The following is a 13058-nucleotide window of genomic DNA, read 5'->3' on the forward strand; positions in this document are numbered from 1 at the left end:
AGAAAAAAGTCATGAAAAATATAATTCAAAAACGAGAAATTTATAATTTAAAAAAAATTTTTAGAACAAGAAAGAAAGAACAATGTTGAAAATACTAAAAGAAATTTGGAGTTACAAATCAAATAACAATATTGTAAAAAATTCAACAAACATAACAAGTAACAATATTGTGAGAGTAACTCAACAAATAAAAAACGTATATACATCTATGTACATGTATTGCAGGAGATGAATATCAAAATGTCTACTAGGTAGTTGTAATCACAAGATTGATGTTATATTCTCCAGAATGTAGTTATGGCCAGCTAATGGATGTTAGAATTTCCACAATGTAGTATGATCACAAGACAGATTTTATAGTCACTACAATGTTAAGATTAGAGGAAGGACGGTAAAGGTTCTGCTATTAATTATAATCACAAAATGATGTTATAGTATGTACACTGTAGTTTAGGCCCCGAAATGATGTTAAAGTCTATACACTGTAGTTAAGATCACGAAATGATGTTATAGTCTCTGCAATGCAGTAATGATCACGAAAGGATGTTATAGTCTCTGCAATGCAGTAATGATCACGAAATGATGTTATAGTCTCTGCAATGCAGTAATGATCACGAAAGGATGTTATAGTCTCTGCAATGCAGTAATGATCACGGAATGATGTTATAGTCTCTGCAATGCAGTAATGATCACGAAAGGATGTTATAGTCTCTGCAATGCAGTAATGATCACGGAATGATGTTATAGTCTCTGCAATGCAGTAATGATCACGAAATGATGTTATAGTCTCTGCAATGCAGTAATGATCACGAAAGGATGTTATAGTCTCTGCAATGCAGTAATGATCACGAAAGGATGTTATAGTCTCTGCAATGCAGTAATGATCACGGAATGATGTTATAGTCTCTGCAATGCAGTAATGATCACGAAAGGATGTTATAGTCTCTGCAATGCAGTAATGATCACGAAATGATGTTATAGTCTCTGCAATGCAGTAATGACCACGAAATGATGTTATAGTCGTCACAGTGTAGTTGTGATACCGAAATAAATGTTATAGACTCTACAATGTACATATGATCAGAAGGTGCGTATTATAATCTTTACAATGTAGTTGTGATCCGGAAATAGATGTTATAGTCGTTACAGTGTGGTTACCCTCACGGAATAGCTGTCATAGATTGTAGAATGTGGTTATTATCACGAAATTGATGTTATAGTCTTTACAAACAATTACAATCACGTGATAGATGTTATAGTCTCTACAATGTAGGTGTGATCGCGAAAAATGTTACAGGCTTTACAATGCAGTTATGATCACAAAGTGGATGTTATTGTCTCTACAATGCAATTATAATCACGTGATAGATGTTATTGTCTCTACAATGCAGTTATGATCACGAAAGATGTTATTGTCTCTACAATGCAGTTATAATCACAAAGTGGATGTTATAGTCTCTACAATGTAGTTCTGGTCACGTGATATATGTTATATACTCTACAATTTAATTATAATCACGTGATGAATGTTATTGTAACCACAGTGTTTTGATGGCCACAAAATGGAGGTATTACTCTATACAGTGTATTTATAGAGGTGGGCTGGTTGTTACACAGTGTTTACTGTGTCACTGTAATCTAGTTAATATATAGTCTCTACTGCAATACTGAAATCAGGAGAATGTTGTTGTTGTCTCTACTGTAAAACTGAGATCTCGACTTGGTTGTTGTTATGTCTACTGCAAAACAGATCTGGATTTGATTGTTGTTATCTTTACTGTATATTTAAGATGAGGACGGAGTTATTAACTCAAATGTAGTATTGATATTAGGATCGCTGTTCCAATGCGTTGATGTTCGTTGAAGAATGAGCTGGATATTATAGATCAAATAAGTGTTTTTCAAACACATGGTATCTATAGATATTTAGCTGCTGTTGAAAGCCCAATCCTGGTTCGTCAGACGTATCAATTTCGTCATTGGGGGCGGCGGGCGCTGTTTTACAAAGGCTCAAAGATATTCCTTAATAACTGGTTCATAAAGTAACCGTATCCTGGAGGAGATCGGTGCTGAAAATACTAGGCAATAGTATTTTAAAAAAGCATGATTGTATGTAATAGGTGACCATGTTAAATTTATCTGACGCTGGCTGTTTTAAGAAATAAGTCAATGTTGTTTTCCAGAGACGTTGTCCGTTATGCATAATTGTTGTGGCTGAGTGTTTATTGTACCCGCACTATTATGGCATATATTTGGATGTATATATTATGGCATATATTTGGATGGTGGTGTAAGTAATATTGTCTTTACATTACTGACAGGAGTAGCTGGGCGTTATTGTTGCTATACTCTCAATTTGATTGTGAACAAAGCTGAGTGCGTGAAGTAGTTTCCATGTTGTTGGTAACAGGAGCTGAGTATTAGAATGGGAATACCCATATTATTGTGAACAACAGCTGAATGTATTATTTATAATATTTAGGTTATTGATAATTGTAGCTATGTTTCACTGTAACTAAGTTAATTTTAGCAATATGTTATATATATGATAGATAAAGCAGGTGAAGTTAAAAGTGTTGTAAATATGATCTTCAGTGGAATACAGGTGTTATATACAGCCTCCAGATTAATGCAGAAACAATTGTTGCTACTGCATTATCAGCGAAGTTATTTATAGCACAAACCGCTTACTTCTATATATTCATTATATGCCGACAATATGTTAGTTATCGATGGAGTTAGATGAATAATATATACGAGGTATTCGCATTCTGTTATATTAAGTTGATACGAAACTGTATATTATTCGTGTTCGGCTATTTTCGTCTCTATTTTACATTACCAAGTGCTGGGTGCTATTGTCTGAAATATTGCTATTGTTAACAAGAGCTGGTTACTAGAAGAACTCTAAATATTCCTGTTAGCATGCGTTAGTTGTTAAAAGCATATTCCTCACATGTTATTGCTAGAAGCTGATGGGTGCTGGTGTCCGGAACATTGTTCAATGTTATTGTTAACAAGAGCTGGTTACTGGAAGAACTATAGATGGTGCTTTAAACATGCGTTAGTTGTTAAAAGCATCTTCGCCACATGTTATTGGTAGCAGCTAATGGGTGCTGGTGTCCGAAATACTGTTCAATGTTATTGTTAACAAGAACTGGTTACTGGAAGAACTATAGATGGTGCTGTTAACATGCGTTAGTTGTTAAAAGCATATATTTCTCACATGTTATTACTAGCAGCTGATAGGTGATGGTGTCCGAGATATTGTTGCTTTAGTTAATATCAGCTGGCTGTTAAAAGAGCATTGCATGGTGTTGACGACAACCGCTTGTTGTTAAAAGATGTCCCTAATATAATATTTACTGGTGTCTGGTGCTATATTCTGCAACTGTTGGATTGATGTCCGAAATATTCTCTCAATTTTGTGTTTAACACATGTTCGCTGCTGGAAGGTGTCTCCAAGACATTCTTTATAGAAGAGCCTGGTGTTATTTTCTCCATTTTACTGTTAGCAGTTGTTGGCCGTTGCTATTCGAAATATTACTTTTATATGTAATCTTTAAAATGAGCTAGACGTTACAGGAGTGTTAAGTTTTATGCTCGTCTATTCCTTGTGATGTTCACTAGACACTTGGTGTTATGCATACTCTTCTTTATATTTGAGAGGAACTAGATGTTACAGCGTATTCTTGGGTTTATATTACAAGCTGTACTTTGTCCAAGTATTGAATATTTATGCTGAAATCACAGCATAATTACACGCTAATCAATTTCCTTTGAATAAGACAGAAGTCTTTAAAAAAGAAAGGGCATTAAGTAATGTAGGCAGACATATAATGTCGGGCGGGATAAATGTAAGTGGAACAGCTTTGATCATGGTCTGCCGACATGTGACCGAGTTGATCCCTACCAAACAAGTACAACATCGAGCTGTACTGTTAGTAGTGTTGTTAGTGTTGTTAGTATAATGGGGGAGGCCCGTTAGTGGTATTAGTAGGGACGTTAGTGATGTTAGTGGTGTTACAGGTCGAGGGAAATGGGGAGTTAGTGTGTTAGCCGTACTACTTGAGTGTTGGCGTTGTTTAGTTCCGAAATCATTCTCTGTCCCATGTAGACTTGCCTATAATTAAAGGCATTCCAGCCACACGAAGCCCTTCATTGGACACCAGGTTACATTATTCAATGTGATCTTCCTGTTTAGATGTTAGGAATGTTGTCATATAAGAGATTTAGCCTTTGTATCGATGGTTCACTGTACAGCTCTCTATTCATCCTGCAACGCCAGTGGCCATTTGATGTGTCTCCGACGAAGTGTTATCTTCGTAATTTTAGATGTTTCTTCATACTCAACACTTCATAAAAAGGTATTTCATCGCTTGAACACGTTGTTCCCTGTAATACAACAGGGTTGACATGTATTGATGATACTGTACATAGTTCTATTACAACTAGACTGATATTGCTTCAATGTTGTTTACACGAAGGCACCAGACTTAATATTAATATATTTACGTGTACATTTCTTGTAAAATAGAGTTCTTTTAGTTTTCTATCTCTAATGTCACTTTTCATCGGGTAGTATTCAAGTTTATCTACCGGAATGTTATTTGCACCATGTATGCAGCGAGTTTAAATGTTATAAATTTACTCGTTGGTATGTTTAAGAGCAATTATTTGTTATACAACACCAGCTTTGTTGTATGTAACCGGAATTAGATATTTTAAAATTACTGATTGTTATATATATCATATGGTGTTTGAATTTTACACCTTATATTTAACAGCAATTGGATTATATATTTAACAGTTGTTAGCTATGTTTGTTATAGATAACTGTTTTCTATCAGTGTATATGCATTTCAATCATTGATATAGGTATTCTCTGTTATCATTTATTCAATTATATATTTATTCGGCTGTTATTTCACTTAAAATTGTATAAATTTTATAAATTTGCTATAATCTTGTGCGCCATTTTGTTTGTTTCGCCTATTCAACTTTCTTCTATGTTTTAGCCTTTGTCCAACATCATGACCTGTGGGCGTAATATTGTGTGATGGCAATCGTCACATTGTCGTGTAAATGAAAATCTGAAGAATTCGATGAGCCCAGCATATATTTTTCACTCGATAGTTATAATAGTTATATAAATACTAATTTATTAGTGGAATCTGAAACCAAGATAAAATCAGTATGAACGAGAAAAGTCAAAAATAAAGTCGTAATTCTAAGAAACATTTAAATTATTATAATGTTAATTTTCTAATCAACATATTTTCTAATTAAAATTTCTATAAATGTTTTAGTTTCGTTATACTGTTTATTTTTCATGTTTGTGAGTGTATGTTTTGTTTTGTCATATGATAGAATTATGTGTGGAGTTTGTGCGTATATGGGATTGTCACATAAATAATATACAATAAATTATAACGTCACCTCCTCCATGTTGAATGTATATGTACTGTAAGCGGTAAGGCAGAAATCTTTCCATATTCTCAGCTTTGTTCATATTCTCGTCATTATTCTCTGGGCTCCATGTGTCATTAGGTAGAGTTTCAACCATGTTCAATTCAAAGAATGTTTTCAAACACTAGAACAAAAAATGATTTTAAGTTTAGCTAACAAAAGCTATTAACCTTTGTGATATGAAATTCATTAGGAATTAAATGCAAATGTGGTACGTTTCTATTTCAGGAATATATCGCTTGCATTATAGATAGATGCCTTGATATAAATTTAACAGGAGCTACATATCAAAGATGTATTCTTTGTTGTATTTTCAGAAGAACTGAGAGATATGAACTCGTTCTTTGTATCTAAAAGTGGGATTTTATAAATTGTTATAATATCAATAATTATTTAATTAGAATGGCTTTGATTGTATTTTAAAATTTCTCTTACATTTCATCTCTCACCATTATTATATTTGCTATCTCAATTTACTTGACAGTTCTTTCAACTGTTATCAGTTTATGTCATTGCTGCATTTTCGTACATCTGATGTCAGCTTTTTACACATCCAGCTATATATATATATATAATTGCTATCAAATGCTTTATTGCATTAAAATTACCAAACTCTATCTGTTACTGGAGCTAGTTTCTTTCACCTCTTAAATCATGTATTTGTAAACATTATTGCAGTTCGTATGAATTCCTGGTTGTAAATTATATTCTCTCAACGTTTCAACACATCATTCCACTGAACGGAAAATTACCCTAAATGATGTGTCTGAAAATTGTTGACGATTTCGTCTCTTTCAGCATTAGGTAACTTCGTCCAGCTGTCCTATTAATCCAGACACACTTGAGTAAGTCAGGGCTTGCATCTATATCAGCAACAAGTCATGGACATTCCCACTTTATCTAATACATAATAGCTCCCTCTGCACTTTGCTGCACAAGTGGATTTAAACCATTCGTGGCCTTGAAAAATGAGCAGACCATTTTAACTAGGTCTCAGTATTCCTCTCTAATTTCTTTGCAGCAAGTCTACTTGCATTTTTCTGAACTACTCCACCAGTTTCTGGCATTTAGAGAACATTATCAGCAATATGAAACCCTATTATAAGCACCTCAGTTCTACCAAGATGCAATACATACGGCAGAAACTGAGGTCCCTAAAGAAATCCTATGAAGAGATCACTGGCCATTAGGTGAGATAAACATCAGATATGCTTTGCTCCACGTAGAAACTGTAGGAGCTAATTAGATGTTTAGCCAGCTCTTCTAAATGTTTTGCAATGCTGGAAACCCTTCCGTATCATCAGTAGGTGTCTCAAGATCACAAGCATTTTGCCCCATAGCTTGTACATTTCACTTGAGTGGGGTACCAAGGTATGGGAAAGTCTTCACCTACAGAATGGTTCCACTCTTATCAAACAGCCATCTGGAACTAGTTTCAGCTGCCGTGCGTATTTCCTTGATGACTTTAGTCAACTGTCTGGTTTCCAGACCTATCTCTTGCACGAAATAGTGCACCAGTCCAGATGGAAATCCGAAGCAACCGACTTCGATGAGGAATGAAGCTGCATGACAGTCTTTGAGAAGGGCCACGTCAATCAAAATTTAATACTTTGATTTCTTTACCTGGTGGGAAATCTAGTCTGTCCTCCTATGGCACAGTGAGTTAGACCGCGATGACTATTTTTGAATTCCTAACGGAGCAGGAATATGTCTGGTTGGAGTGTTGTTACAATTATCTCCACCGATAAGACAAATCTTCCCCACAGGTCCACTTGCATCTCCTAGTCTGAGGCTGAGCACAACTCAGAAAATGGGTCCCCTTCCATTGCTTTCGCCTTAAGCGCTCTGTCACCTAACTTTAGGAATTTGATACCCTTTGCTGGTGGATGCTGGTGCTTAATAACTTCACTATTTGCATATTAGTTCACGTGGGGATTTCTGCAAAAACCTTTTCATGCCTCCACTTGTGTAGGCCTTCTCCCAGTGCACTAGGGCATCCAGTCATGATGTTCTTCACGGTGTAAGTAGTTGCTCTGCACAGCTAGTAGGGTGGGACTTTTTCTTTACCCCAAACTTTGAGGTTGTTTGGCGAAAGAGGTCATTAACAGCACGAACGAGGAAGGACAATCTTCCCTGGTGTGTACCCAGGTTCTGGTCCCACCGATCCATTGGCCCTTGAGGGAAAGTCCTAGTGCCTTCACTCGGTCATCCTTCTCAGCTGAATCACGGAGCCTTTTGCACAATGAGCGTTCTATTGGTTCTTTTCCATCTCTTAGTCTGTAATTGCCAAGTCCTAGCCGTCCTTGACAGATAGCTCCAACAATCTCCTGGGGTTCCAGTATGTCACTGTTTCTTTCACAGCTTCCTGAGGTTTCCATTAACAAGATCATGAAGTGTACTAGAAAACCGGTACATTTTATGATAGTTTTAGTGTGTCTGACCTTGTTATCCTCCAAACGAAGCAATGTGGTGATTGCTCTTGCCTTTGTGTCTTTGAATTCCTCCACCACTGAAAAGATTGGTAGGCGGAGCTTAGAGGTCTTCCACATTCCACTGCCTCTACTCGAGTCGCAGTCTGGGAATGATGCCATATAGAAGCACCATTATTTGAACCCAAGCAGCTTTTATCAATTGCCCTGAACCTCTTGCGTGGCTGGAGTTTGGCTCTTCAGCATTGTCAATATCATTAAGAGTGTGATCGTAGCTTTTCTTAAGGCAGTGAACTCCTTCTTCTTGGATTGTTGGAGTCTCAGACGCCTGAATGTTGAAGGTGTCAATTGTCAGCTTTCTTTCAGGGATTTCAGGTTCCGAGATTTAGCTGGATTATAAAAGCGTGATCATGTGGCCATCTTTTCCAGTAAGCTTAATGTCCGCCGCATCCCTTAGATTGATGGTATCATAAGTAACGTAATGTATGAACGCCTTGCAAACTAAATTTCCTGTGTTTCCGTCAGTTTCGGTACTTCTCAACTGCTTCCCCACCACATATAGCATTAAGTTCATGGCCGCTACAAACAGCGCCACGGAAATTGTGTATCCTGCCACAATGCCGTTTTCCAGTCTCTATCTCTTAGTGAGGTAATTTCCCACGGTGAACTTCATCTTCATTGAAACCATGTAGGACATTAAGAGTCTGACCACATCTGTTGGTACTTCGTAGTACACCAATGTACATTGGAGTAGTTGGTGAGTTACATTTGAGTACGCTTTGGCAAGAACCAACCATTTAACGGACTGAGTTATTGTTCCTCTTTACTTCCTTAACGACACGACTGATCGGTGATGTGTGCTCGAGGCATACACAATAGCCTGGGACTCCCCGTTTTGGGGGGCACTGGTGTCAATGTACTCGTTGGCCAAGATACTATCTTTTTCGAAATGATGACCGAAATGATCTTCCTCTGAACGTCTAAAAGAGAGATCCCTCGAAACGCTTCAAGTCCTGTAAAGTTCCTCCTTTGGAACAAGACAGCCCTCCGCGAGTGTCCAGAGCCAGGGTTCCTGCTTCTTCCAAATCAAACACAAAAGTCTTGCTAGCCTCCTCAACAGTAGTGAGCAATTTTGTAAATACTGACATTTCGATTTATTTATCTGGTGGAGTGTGTCCTCCGAGGGCATTGTAAATCCGATAAACCCTAACCATTAGGAAAATTAGCAGATATCTTGAAGTTGAAACTCATAAAACTTTGAAGGGTGAAAGGCACAGAAACAAAGATCCTTAGAACCAATAATTTCCATTTCCATGACTTGCTTTTCTATGGAAAAAGACAACTGGAAACCTTGAATATCCAACATACGCAATAAGCACTTATCTATGAAAAACTCTGAGCGGTACTGCCAAAACGAAATCCTGTTAAGCTCTGCATGCCTAACATATGTTTCTAGCATGAGGGAAACTAAAATGACACCCAGGAAGTTATTCAATCAGCAAGATAATTTTTCTTTGCTCACTCGCTCAATACGGTCTCCATAAACCTTGTCGTTGGCTTCTCTAGTAACTGTGGAAGATTCTGAAAGCGATCATACTGGAGATTGAAATGTTGTTAGCCAATAGATGGATAGTGAGTATATGTGGGTACCCAAAGAAAACTAAGAAACTCTAAAAAGCTCAAACAGTTTACAAATCCTCTCACCAATCAGTGTAAAAGCAAGAGTATTATTTTCACCACCTTGTCGTGACAGTAGAGAAAGTTCATCCTAAACAATGATTACATTGATACAGTAGCACAGAAACGTGGGATCTCTGGAATACTTTGTAGCTTATACTATACAGTTATCGCAACTGTATAACTCAGAGTTTAATAGACAAAAAGATGGTATCGTAGACATGGCGGTCAGTAGTGAGATACTGGAAAATCGATGTACTCCGGAATATTCTTACAATTTCAGGATGAGAATTACTAGTAAATCTATTATAGTACCGATCGAATGAATCTTTTTTTAATGTTTAGTTGTTATTTCTTCTTATTTTCTCGATTGAATATAAGAAAATTCTATGTTCTAATACTGCCTGGTATTATTGTTGTTGTTTGTGTGTGTGTGTGTGTGTGTGTGTGTGTGTGTGTGTGTGTGTGTGCGTGCGTGTGTGCGTGTGTGCGTGCGCGTGCGTATGTGCGTATGTGTGTGTGTGTTTGTGTGTGTGTGTGTGTCTGTGCCTTCGCAGGTTTTGTCGGTGTGTGGTTGCTGTGATGTAATCACTATAAACATGGCACTTTACCTCCACCTTTTGTCTAATTCATTATTCAAGGCAGAAATGCAGCAATTTTATAATCTCCGCAGGTTTTGCTCATAATGTAATTATATCCAGACTTCCATTTCCATGTGTCTTTAGTTATCGTCCCCATCAGATCTCAGGACTGGAAAAGAAAACATTTTTCTCTTTAGCGAAGATATATATTTTTAACATGTGAATTGAAATTCTAATATTTATATTCTAGGGTCCTAAATAATCAACGGATTATTAATCTACTTATCGTTTATACTAAATAGGTATTATGTATCAGTGTTGTTTTATTTGTTATCCTTTCATCTCATTTTTACATGATTTTTATTGTTTCTATATATTTTCTCCGTATCAGCCGTTTATATAATAATGAATGTTTCTTTTAGCTTTGCCATTTCATTCTATTTTTCTTACATTTATTGCTATAATCGTCCTCCGTAATCTTTTGAACAATATTCTTTGCACACATAATTTTAGTGTTCTTGTTATTTGAGTCTAAATTGTAGAAACTCTATAATACTTACCTAAAACTCAAAATACTTACCACTTACTTGTGTCCCTTTCCCCAGCGAATGCTTTTCACGAAAGCATCGCCATTGGTAGTCTTTGCATGAAATTGATAATCCTTTCCGGCTGGGCGGTAGAAGGTATTTTTGCTGTTAACGTGTATCACAGTTGGGGTAACAGAGCGATTTGCGCAGCCGAAGAAACGGCGTACGCGGTCGCAGAATTTTCTCATTCTACTTGGCATTTTTCAAGTATAAATTACAATTCAGCAAGATAAATATATGAACTAATTGAATGCAAGCAATCAAAGAATTATATAATATCCTTAAGAAGTTGATTTGTAGCGTCAGTTAGGCAACTGAAAGAAGTAAAAAGTGAAAATATTTTTCGAATGGTATACGTCACAATCTTTGTTGATTATGAGATTGTGACGTCGAAAAGTAAGCGAATAAGCAGAATCATCGTAGCGTTGGCTGGAATATCATTACATACTTTTAGCAATGCTTTGTTATCTGATTTCGAATTCCAGCGATTCCAACGTCATTCTTTTCCTTTTAATATTTTGAAGTTGGGAAATAAAATAATTAGTATTAAACTAAACTACAGAATTGGTTGTATTTCATCATTATTGCAAATGTACATACTAACGCATAAAACTTTTTATAGTGAATTGGTGTGTGCAAAAAAAAAAAAAAAATCATTCCCGGTGAAACAAATGTGTTTAGAAGAACCAGATTTTGAAGAATCCTTCACTTAGATCTGAAGCTAACTCAGGTTCTATCACGGGTAAAATTGTTTTTTACAGCATTTGTTCTGAATCTAGAATACTTTATGTTTTGGTGCATTAATGTTAGAGAATTGCTGACAGTCAGCTGGGTTAATCTGTCCATTTGATAAGCCTGATTTACTTGCAATCTTCTTCAAGATGCTAGCTTGTCTGAAGATCTGGCTATTCAACGAGGGTCCCTGCAGCTTACAGTTTGTAATGGAGAACATGTTATAATACTCAGAAAAAAACAGAGAATTGACGCAACACACACGCTAAACCCCTTACCTATCTCTCCCCCTCTCTGTTTATATGTGTGTATGTATCTGTATGCACACACACACACACACACGCACACACACACATACACACGCACATTTATATTCATGGATGCCAACCCGCCAAGAAAATATATACACATTGAATGATAATGATTATAAAGTCAGTGATCATTAAATTACGTTTAAGTTTCGAAATTTAATAGAATCTGAAGACTTTAAATGAAACCCTGTTGTCAAAGTATTGAACGTTCTGGTCCGGGAACTATTGTTAATGCGAGGCGGTAGAATGGCAAGCATCAAGAAAACTTTCGTTCGGTATTTTGCGCTTTCCCAAGCAATGGCTCCTTTAATTCTTTGACTGTTGCCGGTTCTGTACAGTCGAATCCATCTTTTATATATCACAATGAAAAGCGTAATGGTGCGAGGTAAACAGAATGTATTTTATAGAACCTCTTCGTCTAATCTTCCTGTAATTTTTATCTGTGGGGTCACACAAAAGAGGTGTACAAGACAAAACCTCGCACACTGGAGGACTTGGAGGCACAGGAGGTTCTCAATGATATCCCAGATGACGTCCTTCAGAAGGTTGTTCATTCCAGCCCTGGCCGTTTGAGGAAACTGGTCGACGCCACAGGTGCTTACGTTGAAATACGAAGATTTACTTTCATTTTATGTCATAAAAAACGTATCATTGGTTTCAGTAAATTCGTTAAAAGAAATATGGATTTTATTATCCATGTTCAATGCTTACTTACTTCACACACCACACACACACACACACACACACACACACACACATATATATATACACGCTTATACATACATACATACACACACACACACACACACATATATATATATATATATATATATATATATATATATATATATATATATATATATATCATTATAAATATACAGGGATTAGCAATTGAGTTGCTTCTCCAACATACTGAAAATTTAGAAATAGCAGTCAAAGAACTACTGATTCCAAACTACAAATTTTCTCCAAAGTGGATGGCGATATTTATGGCACACATAGAACAAAAAACCGGAGAGAAAAGCGTAAACAAGCCAAGCCTTTAGTTAATTGGATACGAATCGTTTCATGGTTAAGTGAATGGAAATTTCACTATTCCAATCTTCAGCCTCAATATTCTGATAAATTTGAAAGTGTCTCTAAAAAAATTCACGGTAATCTTTGGCCATGCGACACCAAAAATCAACGATAAGAAAGGCACTTACGAATTCATCGGCTAGCGAGTTCAGGCACCTCACCTCAAAGAAATCTATTCCATGTGCGTCACAAATA

The 13058-nt window shown here is 36.4% G+C and overlaps 1 long non-coding RNA gene across 2 annotated transcripts in view; it reads right to left on the reverse strand.

Moving 5' to 3' along the window:
• LOC149134880 (uncharacterized) overlaps nt 1-11074 on the reverse strand; it is a 24084-nt gene extending 13010 nt beyond the window's left edge. The window contains exons 1-4 of one of the 2 annotated variants that reach the window (XR_016242714.1): nt 10737-11074; nt 10187-10325; nt 5440-5593; nt 1-5174 (exon numbers count right to left, since the gene is read on the reverse strand). The exon at nt 1-5174 is cut by the window's left edge and continues 93 nt beyond it. This is a non-coding gene — a long non-coding RNA (uncharacterized LOC149134880). The remainder of the gene's footprint in view (nt 5175-5439; nt 5594-10186; nt 10326-10736) is intronic. The other variant, XR_016242715.1, reaches the window with a different exon arrangement.
• Nucleotides 11075-13058: the final 1984 nt, after the last annotated feature.

This window comes from Octopus bimaculoides, chromosome 7 (assembly GCF_046866305.1).
Source record: "Octopus bimaculoides isolate indiv1 chromosome 7, ASM4686630v1, whole genome shotgun sequence".
NCBI classification, from domain to species: Eukaryota; Metazoa; Mollusca; class Cephalopoda; order Octopoda; family Octopodidae; genus Octopus; species Octopus bimaculoides.